We start from the raw sequence: 23,066 nt of genomic DNA, 5'->3' as shown, positions 1-23,066 counted from the left end.
TGGCCCACAGGAATTGTGAGATTAAAATGTTTACTCTATTAAGCTGCTAAATTTTGGAGTAACTTGTTATATAGCAATAGATAATACAGTTTTTGAAAACAATTTATAATAATTTAATTTACAGTACAGTAAAATATGTTCTAAGACCCTCCCAGTAGATAACTGAAATTGCAGATAGTACCAAACTCTATATATACTGTTTTCTCATATATATATTTATTTATATTTATATTTATATTTATATTTATATGAGGCCCGATGCACGAAATTTGTACAAGAGTAGGCCTTCCTTCCCCAGGCTGCTGGCACCGGCTTCCCTCTGGCACTCGAGACCCGGGCTTCCCTCTGGCCTCCAGCAGGCACCTGGGACCCGAGCTTCCCTTGCAGCCCCGGCTTTGTCCGGAAGGTCACGTGGAAGGACGTCCAGAAGGATGTCCGGTCTAATTAGCATATTATGCTTTTATTATTACAAATATACTAGAGGCCCGGTGCACAAATTCATGCCCGGGTGGGGTCCCTCGGCCAGGCCAGCGATAGGGCCAACTGGGGTGTCTTGCCCAGTCCTGATCGTCGCTGTGGGAGGCTGGCCGGCTGGCCAGCTGGCCAGGGGGATAGAGAGAGGAGGGGAAGGGCCATGGGAGGAACCACGGGAGGTTGGCTGTGGGAGAGCACTGACCACCAGGGGGCAGCTCCTGCATTGAGAATCTGTCCCCTGGTGGTCAGTGTGTGTCATAGCAACTGGTCAACTGGTCGTTCTGGCTGTTTGGTCTTAATGGTCGCTTAGGCTTTTTTATATATATAGATGTACATATATATGATAAAGTTTAATTTATAAAGTAGACACAATAAGAGGTTAACAATAACTAATAATAAATGGAACATTTATAACAGTGGTTCTCAACCTGTGGGTCACGACCCCTTTGGGGGTCGAACAACCCTATCACAGGGGTCGCCTAAGACCTTCGGAAAACACATATATAATTACATATTGTTTTTGTGATGAATCACTATGCTTTAATTATGTTCAATTTGTAACAATGAAATTGGGGGTCACCACAACATGAGGAACTGTATTAAAGGGTCGCGGCATTAGGAAGGTTGAGAACCACTGATTTATAACAATATACTGTAATAAAAGTTATATAAATATGGTATCTCTTAAAATATCTTATTGTTCTATACTCACCCTTCTTGTGATGATGAAAGACGATAAATGCCTATGTGAGATATGAAGTGAGGTGAATGCTATAGGTATTGTGATGCAGCATTGGGTTACTATTGACCTTCTGATAGAAGGAGGGTCAAAGCTACCATATATTTCTTTTCCTTCTTCACAATTTCATGGATAGAAGATTCACTTTTACCATAAATCTTGGCTACCTTGGCATACAGGTTTTTTTTTTTTCCTTATTAAGAACTTTTATCTTTTCACTTAAAGCAAACACTTTTACAGCTTCTTTATGGCATATCTGAATTGTCAGCATCACTAGTCTTGAGCTTCAAGGCCACTTTTTAAGTAAACTATTGGAGAATAGTATGCATATCGTGGAAAAGCTGGTCAAAGGGGGAATTCATGCCCTGGGCTGAACAGCACAAGATTTCATCATGCTACCCAGAACAGTGTGCAATTTAAAACTTTTAAATTGTTTATTTCTGGAATTTTCTATGTAATATTTTTGGGCCACAATTGATCATACCTAACTGAAACCATAGAAAGCAAAACCATGGATAAAGGGGGAGGGGAGGCTGCTGTATATTAATAATTTAATGAAATTCCTTTGAACACAAACAAACATTGTAGCACTATCCTATTTACCAGTATGCCCTCCTATTCATCTTATCTATATTGAACCTCATAAAGAATCCCAAGTGGTAGGAGCAGATATAATTCTAACTTATACCCTATATTTAAGGATCCTAGAATTTAATCTAAAATGCTCCTCTTTATAACTCGAATTCTTAAATATTGTTCATTTTGAGACAACTGACTTATCTATGATACATCATTTATTAATTTTTCCCTCCTTTCTTAAAAAATTTTCACCAAAAGATAGGAATGTAAGAAAACTTAAAAAAAGAAAAAAACCAGTAGCAATCTTAATATGCCATAGTATCTCTTCAATTATTAATACTATTGAAAGAAAGTAGCCTAGTGGAGTGATTTGTCATAATCTAAGTAGTAGCTTAAAAACACAAAGCAAATGACAATAATTAAGGGAGGACAACACTGAACCAGAAGTGTCTAAACACTCATGTACAAGTCTCTTTTTAGCTTGTTTGTATGAATTCATTAAGCTCAAAGACTTAGTGAGCACCTGAAGTGCCAGAAACTGTACGTAATGTTGAGTTTAATTGAGATGAATAAGACACGCATGCCACTGCTCCCTCTCCTGACCTGTCAAGGATTCCCAAGCTAAGGGAAGGAGATAATTACCATGTGATATTATCTATATAATAAAAGCCTATGCGACCATTATGGTGGAACGACCAGAACACAGGGTCACTATGATGCACACTGACTACCAGGGGGGCAGACATTCAATGCAGGAGCTGCCCCCGGTGGTCAGTGCACTCCCACAGGGAGAGCGCCGCTAAGCCAGAAGCCAGGCTCATGGCTGGCGAGTGCAGTGACGGTGGCGGGAGCCTCTCCTGCCTCTGCGGCAGTGCTAAGGAGCAGTGAGCAGGCAAGCAAGGGGTCCCAGAGGGGCCCCAGACTGTGAAAGGGCACAGGCCAGGCTGAGGGAAGCCCCCCACCCCCGCCCTGTGCATGAATTTCATGGGGGGAGGACTCTAGTAGGTATTATAATTAAGATGGGATATTATAATAAAGATTAAAGGGAAAAAAGTGGGAGAATAGATGAGAACAAATCCTGCCTAAATGAGATAAAAAGGCATCATAGAAAATAAGGAATTATGTTGAACCTTGAAGACTGAACAGGAACTTGCCAGGTGCCCTGCAAGATATAGGGAAAATAGTAGTCCATCCAATGAGAAAAGAATACTCTTTTCTTCTTCTTTTTATTGATTTCAGAAAGGAAGGGGGAGAGGGAGAGAGAGATAGAAACATCAATGATGAGAGAGAATCATTGATTGACTGCCTCCTGGGGATGGAGCCCGCAACTCCGGCATGTGCCCCGAACTCCTGGTTCATAGGTCGACGCTCAACCACTGAACCACGCTGGCTGGGCAAAAGAATAGTCTTTTCAACAAATGGTGATGGCACAACTGGAGAGTCACAGGTAAAAGAATGAAATTGAATCCTTCCTTCAAACCATATGTAAAAAAGTAACCTGAAATGGATCAGAGAGACTTAATGTAAGAGTTAAAACTAGACAAAGGTGTAAATCGTCATGACCTTGGATTAGACAATGGTTTCTTAAACATGACATCAAAAGCAAAAGTAACCCCAGGTGCTAAGGAAGCCAGGCAGAGGGCCTGGCCCCACAGATGGCTACCAGGCTGGGATGGGGAACTGGGGGATGGGTGGTGACGACCAACCTCCCATGGCACCCGGGTGGGGGGCTACGACTTCTCGCCAGCTACCTGAGGGTGGGGGTGATGGGGACAGTGGTAAGGTGAGAATGCAGGGTGTCTGCTGAGCTTGTTCTGACTCCCCCTGCTACCCTCCTCCGGGACGCCAGGGCTCACATGCCAGGGAAGCCCCTACGCTTAGGTGTCAGGTGCCCACAAGGCGCCTGCCCCGCACCTGCACGGCCTCTTCCCGAAGAGCTGGGCCACAGCTGCCGGGACCATAGGGGCCAGTCAGGCTTCCCGTGGGTTCATGCAGGAACCAGTCTGCGAGACTGGCCGGGAGAAAGCATGCTGCCCACCCGGCTTCTGTGCGGCGCCGCTGGGCGGCCCAGAGGCCGCTGTGCCCTGGCCTGTGGTGTCTGGCCACGTTCACCGCATCTCTGCGTGGGGACTCGGGCACCATGACTCAGGTGGAGGTGGGCATGCAGGGGCCCGAGGGCCCAGGTGTTGCCCAGGGCCCAGAGGTCAGCTGGGACCTGCTCTTCCACTGAACAGGCCTAGGGACCGCACCCATGCTAGAATTTCAGGCACCGGACCACTTGTATATAAATAATCAATAAACACATGAAAAGATGTTCAATATCAGTAGTCATTAGAGAAATGCAAATCAAAGCCACAATGAGATACTGGACACCCATTAGTATGACTACACTCTGCTGACAACACAGAGTGGTGAGAATGTGGAGAAACTGTAAATTTCAAACATTGTTAATGGAAATGTAAAAATCATGTAGCCTCTTGGGAAAACAGTTTAGCAGTTCCTAAAAGAGTTAAAACTTAAGCATATGACCTAGAAATTTCACTCCTATGTATGGAGGGACTGAAAACATATGTCCACACTGAAATTTGTGCACAAATGTTTACAGCAGCATTATTCACAACAGCCAAAAGGTGAAAACAACCCAAATGTCCATCAACTGGCAAAAGTTAGGTGCAATGTGGTATATCTACACAATGGGTTATTATTTGGCCACAAAAAGGAATGAAATACTGATACATACTAAAACATGGATAACCAAGTGAAAGAAGCCAGATACAAAAAGTCCACACTGTATAATTCTCCTTACATGAAGAAAACAAACAAAAAAAAGCCTTGGCAACAGAAGATGGATTAGTGATTGCCCTGGGCTTGGGGAATAATGGGGAGTGATGGTTAATGAGCCTGGGGTTCCTTTTTTTGGGTGATGAAAATGTTCTGTAACCATAAAAACACATAAAATCTTGACAGAAAGAAGATAGGATTGAATACATGGAGAAAAGAGAAGGTAAAGGTTTGATTAAAAGGTGTGAAGCAAGAAAATACAAAATGAGTTGTGAAAATATAGTGGTTATATTCGTATATACTGTATATACAATGTGTGTATATGTATGTGCTATAATACATAACAGTACAGTACATCATCTTTGGAGCAATAATTAATTTTAGGTGGTAGAAATGAGTTAAATCAAGCTCCTTGTATAAATAGTTATTATTTGATATGAGGTATATAGTCAAGTTATGTTATAAAGAAATACTTATAGTTCAGTTGAGCTGATTTGATTACTTTTTCTTTACTTCTTATAAAATAGCTTTCTTTGTAATAATTAATTACAGATTCACAAATTAGATTTTAATTTACAAATATACTTCACAAGGATATCTTTTTCATCAAATACAATTAGAAAGGTGGCTGCCAACAGATAAAAATAACAAATATTTTCTGAGGACTTACTCTAAGTGTACAGTATACTTCTAAGCATTTTACATGTTACTCTTAGGCAATGTGTATCCTACATATACAAGATAATGCAATTTGACTTTTGAGTAAACTTTTTAAACATAGGTCATCCTTAGGAACAGATCAGTCAGATCCTAATTTTTTATTTTACCCTAAGTACTGTCACAAATTAGTATTTGATTATTTTAACTTCAATTTTCTCATCAATTACTTTGCCCAATTCATTTATAGCATCTGCTACTCTAACTTCTTTCCTCAAATCTTTATGTCCTCTTCAGTATCTAGCAACTACCCTCCATTCTTCAGAACTCAATACATCGTTCCATTCTTTATCTTTTTTTCTTTTTTTAACATTCAAAAAAATATTTTTATTGATTTCAGAGAGGAAGAGAGAGACAGAAACATCAATGATGAGAATCAGGGATCACCTGCCTCCTGCACGCCCACTACTGGGATCAAGCCTGCAACCTGGGCATGTGCCCTGACCAGTTATTGAACCTTGACCACCTGGTTCATGGGTCAACTATCAACCACTGAGCCATGCCCACCAGGCATCCATCTCTATTTTTAATTCTAATTCACTAACAACTCCACTCACAGTGGTTCCTTGTGCCTTTATGCCTCAGAGATGATCTTTTCATGGAATAGAAAAAATAGAGGAATCTTTTAGCCAGCATGTAAAATTTGGAAAAGAGGTTGAAAAAAGGTCCGAGCATTGAATGCCTAGACTTCATTGCTAAGCACCTAGTAGTCATCAATGAACTCTTATGGGATGATTAAAAAGCCCAAGAAACTAACTAAAACAGAAACTTAAAACTGACCTTACATCTCTAGAAAAGCATCGTAATTTGAAAAAATTCCTTAGGTGATTACAATGTGCCACCTCTCTAACCAACAAACAAAAACAAAAAAACCTACATTTGTTTAGATGTACTTAGATCCTACCTAGGAAAGCACTAATTTTCATTTGGACATTATGATACCTGGTCAATTATTTTTGATAAATTGGTTTGATTCCTTTATAATATTGGGCACATGAAACTTGAAAAGCTACTGCCATTTCTAATTTAATTATTCTAATAGTAAACCTTTATATCATGCTATCTAATATCAAACTATACTACAAGGCTACAGTAACCAAAACAGTGTAGTACTGGCATTAAAACAGACACGTAGATCAATTAACAGAATAGAGAGCCCAGGAATAAATCCATGCCTATATGGCCATGGGACATACGACAAAGGAGACAAGAACATACAATGGGGTAAAGGTGATCTACCCAATACATGGTGTAGAGCCCTGTTCAATAAAAAATAGAATAAACTTATTATTCTAAGGAAGAAACACTGTAACGTTATACAAAGCCATCCATGAGCAATAACTTCCAAATTCACAAACAAGTAATACAGTTACAACATATTTGGCTCTTGCCATTAAAAGCTTATGCATGCCTAACAACTGAATAGTATCATATTTCACTGCATTTGTTTTAGTTTTTTTATCTGAAAGAAAACTGAAAATGTTATTGACGTGAACTTACTTCCACAGAATAGGAAAGTCGATTAAAAAGCCCTTCCTTTACCTAACCCGGCTACATTCCCATTTTCTTCTCCTCAGACTCTGCTCCCAAACACTTAAGCACACAATATACTGAAATGAATGTACACATCCAGGAAATGTAGTACTCTAAAAGTAAGGTATGGAAAGATCAAGGTTGAGTTCAAACTGTTCTTACTGATAAAATAGGCAGTAAGTCAGAAGCCCTAGATTTTAGATCTAATGGAAATGTATATAGAAGATAGTCCCATTTAGGTTATAAAGCATGAATGTTACTGAAGATTACACTTTATTTTTAAATACCAGAGCCCAAGTATATGAGCAAAAGTATCTTTACACTAAATGCATCTTTTACAATTACCTCTAAATATTTCTTAAGATGCTAGACATTATTTCATCTGACAAATTTTTATGTACATGCCCACTCTCAGAATCAAAGTAGCAGGAGTAGGATGGATTCAATTGATATTCGGGGAGGGGTTATGAATGTCAGAACTGGGTGAACAACTGGATTGGCAGTACAGTAAAGGAGAAGCATCATTACCAAGTTTCTAGTTTAGGCAACTGAGCTGATGGTGGAAACATTAACCTATTTCACACAGTTGTAAGAATAGTTTTCTTTCTTCTAAAGAGTAGGGAAGAACTGAAGGATGAGTTCAGATTTATATACTTTCGGATTTATAGTATTTATGGAACATTAGGAGGTACCTAGTAGACAGTTGGGCCCGTCTCAGAAGAGAAATATATTCTGGAGATAGATTTATGAGTCATCAGCATACAGGTAGTAAGCATGTAAAAAGTCATGTGAATAAATGAGATGAATAGGAGAGAAAGAGAACGAAGGTTGAAAAACCACCTCGGGAATACCAATATTTAAGGGGCAGGCAAAGGGAAGAATGGCAAGAGTCTACAATGAAAAGCCAAATACACAGAGGAAGAACAAGAAAAGACTGATATATCCCTGAACACAAGGGAGAAAGCTGTTTCAAAAGGGAGCTAGTGGGTGGAGGAGGGGTAGTCAAAGAAACTGTCAAGAAAAGGACCTTTATTCATTATCTGCCCTACCCTAGAGAGCACTGCTTCTGCTTCTCTAACTTTAAGCATGAGTCATTACTGTTATTCATTGTAACCTATGTTCTATTTTTAGTACAAACAACAAACATTAAACTTAAAACAAAATGTAAATGCAATTTTTGATGAGTTACTATTGTACCATCTTTCATTTCTTGTTCCTGTTTCTATGTGCTATATGTTCAAGATAACTTGAAGGACAATGTCTATCTACCTGCTCTGTAGAACATCTAACAGAATTAACTAATATATAAATAAATGCCACTTAATAATAATGTCAATTACAACAATTTTAGAATGAGGGGTAAAAATAAGTAGAATTATGTCCAAAAATAAAGCAACCACAAGATCTGAGAGAAATATCTAAAGCTGCTCAAAGCATTTTTGACAGCACAGTACCAAAGTTAAAATGTATATTACATTCAATTTCAAAATTTGGTCACTAATAAACTAATACATTCAACAACATGGATGAATCTCAAAACCCTATTCTAAGTGAAACAAACCTGACACAGAAACCTACACAGTGTATAATTCCATTTATATGACATTCTAGAAAAGATGAAACTGCCAGGGGCTGGAATAAGGTGTACGAAACTGATTACAAAAGGACATAAGGGAACTTTTTGGGGTGATGGAAGTATTTCATGTCTTGATTGTGGTGGTGGTGGTGGTGGTGGTTGTAAGACTGTATATGTTTGTCAAAACTCATCAAATTTAAACCTAAAACAGTGAACTTTACTGTGTAAATACCTCAAATAAGCCTTACTTAAATTAAAAATAAAATTAAGTCATTATATCACTATTTTAGTTGAAAAGCATTTTTAATGTACTGTAATGTATTTCTCATTATAGTTAGCATATCTACAATATTATACATAATTAAATTAGCAAAGAAAATGAAAACTATAATAAATCAATCTTAAGCTTAAAACAAGAAAGTAGACACCTTCCCTCTTGCAATAAACCCCAGTATATTACTCCCAATTCTATTGCCCAAGGGACCAAAATACAATCCTTACCAATAGCTATAGAAGAAACTCTGTTTTGATCTTTTCTTTGATTTATTTTTATGCACGAGTATATGTATGTATTGTTAAGGATGTACGCAAACAAAATGTTTTTACCCAAAAAGAAGCCTCAAGGACATAATCTCCACTCATGAAAATTATTTTTAAAATTAACACAAAAATATACTTACCCTCACAAATCTTAGATTTAGAAGTATATTAAAGAAATATCATATAGCACAATTCCAATTAATCACTTCAACAAAAATATACTGAATGACTACATCACAGGACAAGCATTATGATGGTGTTACAGACATAAAGATGAAAATAACATAGTATACTACAGGCCTGGTGGTTTAGTATGGTTGACAGACAAAGGAATAATTTATTTCATTAGGAGATACAAGTAGATACACTGACAAATACTACGAAATAGAATGACCACGGAAACTTTCACAAAAAAAGGCCATGTTTTCTCTTCCTCCTTAAAAAGAACTTCTGGTCCTTGACTTGGTATTTTGAGAATATGTTTACGGGAGACAAAAGGAATGTTATACAAATGTCTATTTTCACAGTTTATGTCAATGCTTTTTCACCAGTAACATTTTGAACTTATGAAGATCTCAGAAATTGAGGCCTTTCAAACTGCTCTATGTTTTATCTAGGAAAGTAATACTAGAGACGTGGTGCACAAATTCGTGCACGGGTGGGATCACTCAGCCTGGCCAGCGATGGGGGTGATCCGGGCCACAGGAGGTTGGCGGGGTGAGGGACCGTGGGAAGTTGGCCGGTGGGGGGAGGGGCTGTGGGAGGTTGGCTGGCCGTGGGAGGTTCGCTGTGGGAGCGCATTGCCCACTAGGAGGCAGCTACTGCATTGAGCGTCTGCCCCCTGGTGGTCAGTGCACGTCATAGCAACCGGTCGACCAGTTGTTTGGTTGCTTAGGCTTTTATATAGATTGGGGGTGGGGTGGGGAATCTAAGTATAAGTGAATCCACTCAGTTCAAATCTATGTTGTTCAAGGGTCAACTGTAATATGTTATAGGACCATGCACATTAACACCACCACCTATATTCACCGTGCTATGTAAAAATTTGCTTAGGAGATAAAGACTCAAGGACATTGACAGAGAAAGGAAGACATGAAAAGGGAAAAAGAAAAGGGTAAAAGTTTAGTAGAATTAAATAAAAAGCATATGTCATATATGTCTTTCAAGATAACTTGAAGGTAGGTTATAACAAATACTGGATTCCTAATTCTTGTCTCAAAATGGAAAGAATGATAACAATAGCTTTTAGGTCATTACATTTCAACTTACAACCTTACAGTTTTGTTAGGCATAGGCAGAGCCCTGGAGGGAAAACATTAAGTCATGTGCATCAATTTTTAACAAACAGTACTGAAAAGAGGGGGGTTGGGGGGCAGTTAAGCCCAATCTACACCCATGTAAAATTTCTACTTGGTCATTACCAAGGAAAAAGTAATTACATATAGCTTTTACTCAGATAATCAATTTCTCTAGGTGGAAATTGGCAACCACAATCCTATCAGATAAAGATAACTAAAAGTGGTTTTAAAATCCAGAAACAGTTGCCAAATATCACTACTAAGAAAACTCAGTGATGTACTGTCTTCTAGGTTTAATTTCAAGGGCATTTTGGTTTTGCAAATAAAAATATTAAACACATGCAGTCATAAAGATTAATATTTTTAGAGTAAACTATTGCTTGAGTTTTACAATTCATTAGTGTTTCAAGCACTGTTCGTTTTTAAGGGATCTAGAATAACTATTTAAAAAAAACACACCCAGTATTCATATCAGTCAAGTACACATTTCATCAGCACAAGACTAAAGGACTGAGAAGTGTAACTGACCCAAATATGTTAACTCTAACAAAAGAAATCGAGTATTTCAAAATAATGTCAGAACCCCTGAGTTTCTAAGATGTAAAAAATTATTTTAATAAATAAATTAATGTTGCTAATTCTATGTTTCTATATACTGAAAAAGTTTTTCTTTTCTGCTAAAGGGTAAATATATGCCATAGAACACTTTAAGAGATTAGTATATTCATGTTAAATGATATGTACAATGGCAAAACAACTTTACCTCCATAAATTACGCTGAAAATTTAATATACTTTTGGGGATATTTTTTAATGCTGAACATTTTTATAGAAAATAATATTATAACAACAAAGTGGCTTTTCTACATTTTCAAAAGCGATCTAATCCAGATACAGCATGCATATACAAGGTAAGGCAAAAGAAGGTTTATAGGTGGGAGTACACAAAAGAGAGTTTATTCTCGTATTATAATTATTGTATTATTTTCTACATAAACTATAAATCCACTTTTACTCCACCCGGTATTTAAAAATCAATGTCCTATTTAAACATTTTGTACATTATACTTGGTGTAAAATAACAAGGTAATTTTTTAAAAGACTATCAAATAATATATCACTATAGCTGATCCTCTATTTAAAATATCTTCAGGATCTCTTTATTGGCCACACAAGAAAAACAGTCTCACATCTCTATAGCCAAGCCTAACCTTTTTATTAAAAAAAAAAAAAAAAAAAAAAAAAAAAAGATATTATAAATCTTAAAGAGACAGTGTGGCAAAATGGAAAGAAGTTTTAGAATTAGAAATATTTGGGTTGGAATCTTATCTCTGACACTTGCTAGTTTTGTAACCCTGGACAAGTTTCTTAAACATGATAAGCCTCAGTTTCCTTGTTTGTAAAACTAGAACACTGTCACTAACCTCATTGGGTGTTTCAAATCATGATACACAGTGTAGTGGTTAAGGTTGATGCATGAAGCATTAACTCTGGAGTCTTTTTCTCCACTTTCTTCCACAGCTGTGTGACCTTGGACTAGTTGCTTAATCATTCTATACCTCAGTTTTCTCATGTATCTTGAGATAATAAACACAACCAAACCCATGTTATACCTTAAAGGATTGAGAAAATCCATTTAAAGCTCCTGGTACAGTTTTTGCTACATGGAAATCACTTAACACAAATGTAAAAGCACTTAATACAGAGCCCAACACAAAAAATATCTTATTAAATCTTAGTTTCCCTAAACTAAGTTCTAAGTTACTTTTTACTGTCTCTAAAACTCAAATCCACCCTGAAGATAAACATTTACTAGTAAGGATAAGAAAAAAAACTATCTCAAAAACTCTCAAAATATCCGCTAAAGGAATCCCCATAAGGTTGTATGTAATGGCAACAACTTGGAATAAGTGTACAACTTTTCAAGTTGATAACTTTGAAGGGATCAGATTCTTGGGTTATATAAATAATGGGACTTAAAAAATTATCAGTCATACTAATTTATAGATTCATCTACTGTACTACAATTGGTCATAAACATTTCTATGAATGAAATCACTCTCTAAAGATGAATTTTCCCTTTCTAAAAATAGGTGCTTTGACAATTTCAACTATAAAAAACCTAACAGTAAAAAGATCACAGATTGCTTAACAACTCACATTTAAAATATAAGATAGTAAAGATTTGCTGATAGTAAACATATATATGTATAAAATGTATAGTCAGAATTTTATTTTAGTTCTTTTCCTGAAGTAAACAATTTCCTTGACAACATTAAAGTATTGAATCAAATGAGCAACCAAAGGATAATATTAAGATTTTACTAAAACTAGAAATGAGGAATCCTAAATCCTTAAGAACGCACATAAATGAGATCGATCGCTTACTAATTATAAGACAATGGGCAATTTTCTAACGTTTCCACCATCAGTTTCTTCATCTACAAATTGTGGGTGGTAACTATTTATAATTCATGAGGTTTTTGGAGGCATTAAATAAGATAATATAATGGGGACACATTTAACTCAATTCCTAACAAATAATAGGCCCTCAAAATCTAATCTAGCTGGCAATGCTAGATAAAACAAAAATAATCTCTACTAATAATAACACTTTGGGAATAAAAGACAATTAAAAAACAATTAAAACTGTTTTTAAATCAACTGTAAACGCTAAAATTCCACTCTAGTAATTTAAAAAATAGTGTAAAAATAAAACTTTCAGGAGTCATTATGTATTGTTTACTACATAGTTAATTCAGTTACATTTCTTAGGAGGGATATCTATAAACTAGAGGCCCAGTGCACGGTGCACTGGTGCGGTCCCTCGGCCTGGCCTGTGCCCTCTCGCAATCCAGGACTCCTCAGGGGGTGTCGGACTGCTGGTTTCTGCCGATCCCCGAAGGCCAGGCAGAGGGACCCCACCTGTGCACAAACTGGGCCTCTAGTATGTTTATAAGATCTTTGGTTAATCTCTTCCCACCCTCCCCTCTCTCCTTGAGATTCATCAGTCTGTTCCATGTTTCCATGCCTGTGCATTGAGCATCTGCCCCCTCGTGGTCAGTGCACGTCATAGCTACTGGTCGAACAAATGGTCACTTGGGCTTTTATACAGAGAGATATATAAACTCAATCAACCACACAAGGTCAGGATTTCTAATGTAAAAGTACTGTTTTCATGGGGGAGGGGGGACCAAAAGACAGGTATACCTCTCTAAAAGAAGAAAAGCACCTTGGACTCAAGATCATTGAAAAAGTCGCCCTAGCCAGTTTTGCTCAGTATATAGAGCATCGGCCTGTGGACTGAAGGGCCCCAGGTTAGATTCCGGTCAAGGGTTGCAAACTCAATCCCCAGTGTGGGGTGTACCGGAGGTAGCCGATCAATGATTCTCTCTCATCACTGATGTTTCTCTCTCTCCTCTCTTCTTCTCTGAAATCAATAAAAAGAATAAATAATTGAAAAAGTCAAAAATGGTATGTGTCAGCACTGAGCAATACATAACACCATAACCAGAGCTCAGATATTTCTTAAAGCAACATTAATCTAACAAAAAGCTATTAAGAATCAGGGAATCCCTTATTGTCCTACTGACTCACTACATGAAACTATCTATACCACGCACGTGGCCTTCTGATGTCAAGTTTTTCATCAAAAAATGGAAATCATGCTGGTCACTTCTTTCACAGGGAAATTAGAATATTTATAAAGGAATTCAGTCACTTTGAAAAAGGACCAATTTAAAAATACAAAGACAACTGCTAAAAATAGAGAAAACTCTACTTTAAAAGTGTATTTTTAAATAACTTTCAAAGGCTAGATGAGCTCATAAATTACCACCAAAGTCAACTTAGTACTAATGCTCAAGATACTAAAATAAACATCTTCAACTAAACAGTTAATTTTCAGACTTTCTATAAAGTTCCTAGTCGGTAATTTCCTATTCGTTTTATGGCAAATAAATGTGACAAACAGAACTGAAGTGACATTTCTCTAAAAGGAATTTTTATTTACTTCAGTCTTTCCAATCACTTCATATGGAGCTGAGTAAAATTTCAGAATTACATACAAATTATGCTTTTCCTAATAAGCAATGGGGTGGGAAAAGTTAAATGAAATTATATAAAAGTCAAACTTTTTAGTTTTTATTTACTTATTATATTATTAATTTTTACATCTTATTTTTAGGAAGTAAAAATGCCACATTATATGTCAAAATATAACACAGGCAGGTTCAAATGTTTCTCGCAGCTTAATGATGAATTGGTACCAAAAAAAATTAAATATGAAATTAGGAAGCCTTAAAAAGTACATGTTTGTGCTGGATAGTCCAACTCCAAAAAAAGAAAATTTCATGTGAGAATTGGCATGGCTTTGCTCACAACCTTTTTGATATTTAATAATTTTTACTATGCAGAAAACTAAAACTACATTTATCACCATACTGAAAACTTTCTTTTCCTCCCCAAAGAGAATCTCAAATAGTCTTTCTTTCTTCAAATGTAATTTTTTTCTTCTTAAAGGACAGTATTTTCATGATCCCTAGCATAGGTTTAAAATGCTTTTAAACAACTAGTAAACAAATGTTGAATGGCTTTAAAAGGAGGCATCCTATATATTCTTCTCAAAACACTAACAATTATTTGATATTCCATTTTAATTTGATTTACTAGCTGTTCATTATTTATGTGAAAAGTGATTTCAATTATTATAAGTTATTGGTAATTCTGCAGACTAAAGAGAAACAGTAAACCATAATGTTGAAATTTCCTTTAGGTATATTAGGAAATATTTCTCCAAATAATATAACTAGCATTGCAAGATTACTGGAACACTATGGTTGTCTCCTTTCACTGAATTAAAAAAAAATAATGGAAATATAGATTAACCACTGGTGACTTCCCAACCAATACAGAGGAGGCACAGCAGGCTATTCATAATCTCTAGGGAAACACAAATTATTCATTCCAACTAAGTTATCAAAAATTTAAAGTTCCAGCTTAGGTTTTATTCAAGTTTTATATCTTCTCCATTAAAAATAACCTATTCAGTTGACCAAATAAAAAACATTTTCAATTTACTTGAAAGAAATATTTATGCTATCTAAATAAAAGCTATCACACAATCTATATATTAGCGATTGCTAACTATATACAATTGGGAAAACAAGATATGATAAGAATTAATTCACTTTCATCCAAAACCACTAGAAAAAAAAAAGTCACATAAAGAGCTACCTTACACATAAACATCTGTGTAAGAAAGCTCCCTGGAAGTATACAACTCTAGAAGTTCCTTCTGTTGATGAAAACTAAGCAAGCAGACACTCCTTCCCAATATGTTCATCCCTTGGCACGTCTCCGTATTTTATTTACATAAAAGTTGTAAAGACAATTACAGGTTCATACAAGGGCCTTTTAAACATTTATCCTGAAGCCCTTATCTGCCTCCCCAACCCCAAACCCTCTGCCTAGGACGTGAAGCGTTTCTCCTTCCTGTGTTCGCTGCCCCTCGCGGGCCCCCGCTAGCACGCCCCCCACCCGGTGCAGGCCTGAGGCCCCGTGGCCAGCAGTGTCTAACAGGAGCAGCAGCACAAAGACAGGAATGGGAGATTAGTGGGAGGGAGGGGGGCCGGCACTGGGGCTCAGCAGGAGCTCCAGGCTTTTTAAAATTCAAACTGCTCCCTGACCAATACAAATCACGGACACGCCACTGACTACTACACGGATTTACAGCATTAAAAACACGCCTAGTACGTGACAGCTATATTAACTCCACTCTTCTTAACATTTTCCCACCCGCCTGCAGTAAATGGGGTACAACTTATTTTAAGCGGCATGCTAAACTCAAAAATAACCTTCAGAAAAGTTTCTCATCCTACAATGACAACTGAACGAGACACACAACAGTCGGACCAATGTAACTAACATCCACGAGTAAAACGAGCGACTTTGTTGCTCAGAGCTGCTTCATTTTAACCAACGCACCTTTCCCTACAGGGACTCCGATACAAAGTCTCAAAAGCGCCTAAACCCAGGTGCATTTCCTCTTCCAGGGCAGCACTGTGGACCAGAAACTTTTACATTGGTTTGTCCCTCCTTCCTACCCATCTCGTGCCTCCATCAACAAGCTCAAGACGCTCCACCTCCACCTGAACTAGCTTCTCCGACACAACTTCGTTTGACTCCAGCATTTCCAGATGCATCTGACCTATTAAAATGACACCTCTCTCATGACACAGTCAAACACCCTGGGCACCAACAGCCAATGACAATCCTGGGACCGCAAGAAGCTCTGCCTTGACATGAGAGGACGGCACCTTCTGCCTTTTCATTATTATTATTGTCGTCGTTGTTGTTAAACCTCCCCGGGGTTGTAAGCGGAATGAACTCGTGGACTCCGGGAGAACATGGGTTTCACCTGTGTCCCGGCGCTAAGCTCCGAGCATCCCAAACCCTTTCCACACTCGTCCCCGGTGAGATCAGGAAGTACCCGAGCATTTCACCGCACAGTCGCTGAAAACTGTCCTTATATAACGCACACCGAGGCACAGGGGCCGGGAAACCTGTCAGGCGCTTTATCCGCGTCTTTGAATAAAGTCCATGTGCAACAGACACTGTCAAACAACAACATAAAAGCTGTTTGCGGGGGGAGGGGGGGTGGGAGGGGGGCACAGGCAGCGTCCACCACACTACGGTTTTCTGTATTCAATATCCCCTGCGAACCACTCAATTCTTTAAAAAAAAGAAAAAGAAAAAGAAAAAGAGTCTTTCCGAACTTTCCAGCGTCCAAACAAGTTTCACCCCGGGCAGGCATTTCCACGGGCTCCGCGTCGGAGTATTTACATTCGTCTCGCTAACTGAAACTACTTCCTCCCTTCCTGGGGTCACCGGGGGAGGGAGGGGGGTTGTTTGTGTCGCCGGGACGCTCCCCGCTCCCGGGCCGGGAAAGTTGTAAATATGGGGGCGCCCGGGGGCCCCCCTCGCCGCCAGCGGCATTGTTTCCGCCTCCTCCCGGGCCGGGGCTCGTCTCCCGGGCGAGGCCTGTCACCGAGCGGCGGCGGCGGCGGACCCGCGCAGCCCGCAGCGCTCCTAATCCCCGGGCTCAAGTAGACGCCGCTGGCCCGCGGCCTGCGCGCTCCGCCGGGCCTACGCCTCCCCGGCCGCCCGGCGGGACCGGCCCCGCCACCGGCGCCGGCCCGTGAGGGGACGCGCCGCCGCCGAGCCGGGCGGCCGCCACCCCGAGCGGAGCGAACTCCGGACTCGCCGCGGAGGGGACCCGGGCCGCCCAGGAAGCGCGGGGAGGGGAGCGCCGAGGAGGGACGCCGGGACCTGGCGCCGCCGCCGCCGCCGAAAGAAAGAGCAGGCATTTACCTGGGCGAATCGGCGTCGGGATCCGGGGAGGCCGAGGCCGCGGCGGCGGGGGACTAGAATCCGGGCCGGGCGGGGGGGTGGCGACGGCTCCTCTTCCGTCTCCTCAGTGCGGGGAACATGTAGAGCCGGGGGGAGACCAGCCGAGAAGACAAATCGCGGCTTCTTCTTCCTCCTCCTCCTCCTTCTCCCACATAGAAACACTCACAAACACCCGGCCGGGGCCCGAGCTACCGGGGGGGCATCGCCGCCGGCCCGGGCACCGATCCTCCTGGCGGCGGGGGCGTCCCTCCCTGCGGCTTGGTGGTGTCGGGTGAGTCGGTACCGACGGAGGGAGGGGGGGGAGGGCGGGGGGGAAGGAGCCCTGTGTGTGTCTCTCTCTCGTTCCGTCTCTCCCTCTCAGAACAAAATGCCGACCGGAAGTGCAGCTGCAGGAATGACTCCCTCCACCGGCGCCAAACACTCACAACCACCCCCTCTTCCCCACTCCACTTCCGCCACCGCCGCCGCCGCCGCCGCCACTGGGGCTCGCGTCCTCGGCCGCGCCGCGCCGCTCCGCTCCGCGCTCCCCGGGCCGGGCCGGCGGCGAGGCGGAGGCTCTCCCGCGCGCCCTGCTCCGCCTCAGGGCGGCCGTGGACGCGGCCTCTTCCTGAGGAGCCCGCGCTGCGGCGTCTTGGCGGCGGCGCGGGCGGGCGGGACGGCTCGCCAGGGTCTGGATCTTCCCGGAGGCCGAGCGGAGCGGAGCGGGGTCCGGCCGCGCTGGCGGTCGTGTGCGTGGGGGGCGTCCGGCCCGGCCCGGCTCGCAGGCCGCACTCGCCGCCCCGGCGGCAGGTCGCCATGGGCTTTAGGGAGCCGAGCTCGGGGCGGCCGCGTGGAGGACGCCCGCGATCCGACCGCGATGGTGCATTTTTCTTTTTTTTTTTGGTTTTTTGTGTTTTTTTCCAATGGTCTCCCTGCAGCCTGGTGGATGGATGGATGGATCGCACACCTTCTCTCCCCGGGAGAGGCCGGACGCTACGCCCGTGTCTGCGTGATTTTCTGCGGAGTCAGAGCGGCACCCGTGGAGGTGGAGGTGGAGAAGGTTCCCGGCGGGATCGGATTGGAATCGTGTCGGGGATGCGTTTATTTCTGGAAATCTGCGCTTTCCTGAACCTCCCTGTTTGGTTGGCGGTGGTTTGGATTCCTCCCGAACTGTCGGGAGACAGACCTGCAGGCGACGCTGTGGGAGCGGGCGGCCGGCCCGCGGGTCCGCGCCCCCCTCGAGCGTGGGTGGAGCCGAGCGCGCGGGAGGCGCCCGCCGCGACCCGGACCCCGGCCCCGGCCGCCGGGCGAGCGTGGGGCCAGCCGCCTGCGGACCTCGCGGACCTCGCGTCCCGGGAGACGGTGCGGGCCCGGGCCGGGGTCCGGATGCGCCGAGGGGACCGGGCTCCGTGGGGTCGCTGGGAGCTCGTGAAGCCTCTCGGTGGCTCCGCGGTTCTTTTAAGTTTGTGCGAATTACAAGGGGGCTATTCTTCGGGTAAAAAGTGCGAGTAGGTAAGCGATTTTTTACCGAACGGGGCGGTATTTGCGTGGCGTTTGCATGAGCTTAGTTGTCATGATAACGTTCATTGCAAAGGGGGACATTTTGCCTGCAGGTTATTCCTTTTGCCTCAAAAAAAAAAGGGAAAAAATACCGCTGGCGGGACTGGATCAGATCCTGTCCCCGAGGCCCGCCCGTGGCTGGGCATCCGGCGGGGAGGAGGAGCCCGGCCCGCGGCCCTGCGTCTCCGCCCGGCTTCCCCCGGTGCCCTCGGGGCCGGCGCCCTCTCCTGCAGGTGTTTGCCCCGCTGGCACCGGGGCTTCCGCGGCCCCCGGTGAACCCGCAAGTCCCCTGTCCCCCTCCCCCATTTTATCCTGCAGGCCTGCTCCTTGTGCAGGATTATCATCTGTTTTCCCCAACAGAGCCTGAGCTCCCCGCGGAGGAAAGGTTTTGTTTTCCTCCTCTGGTGATGTGGCGAGAATAATGGCGGGCACACCGATGCTTAGTATTTGGTGAATGAATGAATGAATGAATGAGGCATGACCGCCTTGCTCCCCCCAACACCCCTCCCCAATTTCTGAACTCTGTTCCTTAGTATATAATTATATGTACTTAAATGCTACAGATAACTTTATGAAAGATACGTGGAAATTGAAAAAAATAAGGAAAAATGCAAATTTATTACAGAGTTCTAGAAAAAGGCACTTTCTAGCCATTTGAGAAACCCTCCACAACACCAGAAGCCCACAAACGAGCGTTTTTTGTTTTGTTTTGTTTTCTTTAGGTTTCTGTAAATGGGCTTGCTAGAGAGGACAGTGGATGGAGCGCATGATCATATCCTGGGCCAATTAGCTTTGCTCTCTTCCTGAATCACAAGCTGGGTCGTTCATTCTGTCTGCCCTTTTTCTTGCAAAAGACATGCTATTTTCACTAAATTAAAGTCTGTGTGAATTGGTTGGCTTAGCTCAAGTACAGCACTACTGGGAAAGTTCATTCAGCAAGTATTTAACGGGCACAAAGTGAGTGCCAGTCACAGCGATTCAAAAGGTGTGTGCTTCTGAGGCCTCGTATAAAGGAGCACATATGGCTACACTGGTTACTACTCAATTACGCTGTCAAGCAAAGCAAATGCTAGTGAGATTTATTTTTACAGTTTCCTTCAGAAGAAAAGGTTCAGTGAAAGCCCAGGTCAGGATTAGTGTGGATATTTTAATTCACCTTTTAGCTTGCTGCTCATTTACATTTACTTTATGAAAGTACTAGGTATTACCAATAAATTAATTGGTAATTTTTGAAAACTATGAGACAAATTTGAGAATTTTTACTTTCTAGTAGCTGGAAAAACAGACCTTTTAAATAAAATAAGTAAGTATGCCAGCAAACTAGAACCTGCAATAAGCCCTTGGCTGTGATATAACAATCACATTTCATTTATGGAACTTTGGGACAAGAAAAGACAGTCTGGATAGTTATTTTATAACCACTAATACATTTAATTAGACATTGTTTCATAAAAAGCCTGTTAATTATAAGTTTACCCAGATTAATCTTGCAGAACAGCTTTGTCTTACACAGATGTCTTTTCACTCAGTTTAAAATACTAAAATTTCAATTTGTTAAGGAAACACAATTATCTTCCTATATATACTTACACTTTTTTAAATGTTCCTGGTAAACTAATAATTTCGCAGATCCAGGTAACCAAAGTCTTGACATTATTGTAGCATTTACTTTAAAATTTTAGATAACTTATTTTTCAGTTTCTTCCCTCACTATCAGAGACTTACTAGGTGCTCATTAGCTTTATGACCAACACCTGCTATACATTAGTGACTGAAAACGACAAGATCTCTCTGCCTTTAAAGTTTTAAGTTGTGCATAGTTTATACCATTTTTTTCCAGATCATGCAATTGAAAACATTGTTTCAATGCCTATCAGGATATTTATCTATTAAATCAATGTGTCTTACTTCCCTAAATTTAAGTATCCAAGTTGAGATCTTGTGTAGAATCTATTAATTTAATCTTAGTGTTTTCTTGATTTCACTGTCTTGTTTCTTGGTTGGGGGAGGGGGGGCTGCTTAATAATTGTTTTTCTCAACCTTATCCATTTATTCTGCTCTTACATTTTTAAAACTTTTTCTAAAATCAGTTGATTTATGGTGGTCTTTTATCCTTGATTTATTCATTCTTAATTTGTAGGGCAGCCCAATCAACCTTTCATCTGATTTGATATTCCCCCCATTCTTTAAGTACTGAATTATACTACTCATTTTATTTGCCAGGGTAAACCTGGATAGTCCCATATGTATTCTTGGTCAATAGATTGCAGAAGATTTAATAAAATATTTTAAATGGATTTTAAGTATTAACTATTGAATGTAGTCAGCTTGGTATAATTGACAAATTAAGAATTATTTTTATTGATAATACTTAACATTAAGAGAAATCAATTTGTCAAAAAATGATAGAAATTAAAAATTTTAGAAAATAATTTTCTTCTCACTATTTTATGCTAACCAATTCTATCTTTTATTAGTGATAAAATAACTCTTATAAGAACAAAATTTAAAAATATAGTGAAAAAAGAAGTAAAGGACATGTAGTGTTTTATTTCATATTTAGGATAATTAGGTTATTTATTCCAAGAAACTGAAGAGTTAATTATAGATGTTGATTTGAGGGTGAGCTACAAAAATATCAAACAATTTAACAGTCTGGAAATAAGTTCTGCAAATTTTAAAATGAAATACCTTAATCAAATTTGTGATAGTATTTGTGAAGTTTATTCAACATATTTTATCCATTTTTGTTAACGTGATAGAAATGAATGTCCTTCAAGAACAAGCTTTGTCCTTTCATTAATCCTTACCTCTAAATTTATGGATTTTATCCATGCCATCCATTTATAATCCTATGACTTTCCTATATTAGTGTTTACATTTTTGCATGTCCATGCCTTATGTTCCTAAATCAAAGTGACCAGTTACGTGTTATATTACATTACAAGCTTCAGTGTGCATTGGATAGGGTAGGGCTCTCAGAAAAATGCATTTCTGAAATGTAATTTCAATATATAATTATTTAGAGTCATTAAATCTTCATGAAAGTCTAATTTTAATGGAACCTACACATATGCTGAATTTGAACCTGAGAATTAAAATATACATGTATTTTAGTACTAAACTAATCTGGAACAACATTGATTTTTAAATGTTTTTATCTGTGAAGGAAGAATACAAAATCCATTAAAAACTTCTAAAATAGGTATGATAGGAGTGCTTATGATGCTCATTTCAAAGCACCTTCTCTAGAACAGTGTTTTAAGACTGGGTCTTGTACCATGGGTCATGAAATAAATATAGTGGGTAGTAACCAGTACTTTTTATTTAATATATAGAAAAGAATAGAAAATCTAAGAGTACATCACAAACGGTAGAGTCTATATTTTTAAATGTTTCATTTATGTGTGTGCATGTGCTAGGTTACCTTGTAATATATAGAGTTGGGCAAAAGTAGGTGTACAGTGCCATTGGACATTATCTTTTGAGATAATAAAACTATTGTAATAATCATAGCCTGCCCGTCTTTGCATACAAACAACTGTAAGCCTACTTTTCCTCACCCCTGTATATTTCATAGTATGGATTATAGGCTGAAAAAAAGTGGTGGTGTTTTTTTTGTTTGTTTTGTTTTTAATCTACAGTTTAGTTTTTCTTTTACTTCCTCCCTTAGAAAAGAAGAAAGAATACTAGAAAGTTCTGATTGCCTGTGAAATAGTGAGGAATTTTAGAGATTTGATAATTGATTTCAGAAAGTTCATCTTAAGGTAAAGTGTAGGTAAACTATGTAGAAATGTCAAATATCATTGAAGTTGTAAGGAGGAATTACTTTCCTAGTGGAGCTAAATTTATTGTGTTTAGATTTATGACTGTTTTCTTAA

The 23,066-nt window shown here is 40.3% G+C and overlaps 1 protein-coding gene across 3 annotated transcripts in view; it reads right to left on the bottom strand.

Moving 5' to 3' along the window:
* Window positions 1-17,937, bottom strand: part of NIPBL (NIPBL cohesin loading factor) — a 181,763-nt gene extending 163,826 nt beyond the window's left edge. For all 3 annotated transcript variants that reach the window (XM_036308338.1, XM_036308342.1, XM_036308341.1), the window contains exon 1: window positions 17,608-17,937. The gene's annotated coding sequence lies outside the window, so the exon portion shown is untranslated. The remainder of the gene's footprint in view (window positions 1-17,607) is intronic.
* Between the last annotated feature and the right edge of the window lie 5,129 nt (window positions 17,938-23,066).

This window comes from Myotis myotis, unplaced genomic scaffold (assembly GCF_014108235.1).
Source record: "Myotis myotis isolate mMyoMyo1 unplaced genomic scaffold, mMyoMyo1.p scaffold_m19_p_5, whole genome shotgun sequence".
Taxonomy (NCBI): domain Eukaryota; kingdom Metazoa; phylum Chordata; class Mammalia; order Chiroptera; family Vespertilionidae; genus Myotis; species Myotis myotis.
Note: the sequence above shows the minus strand (reverse complement) of the source record. Positions and strands in the feature narration are given on the sequence as shown.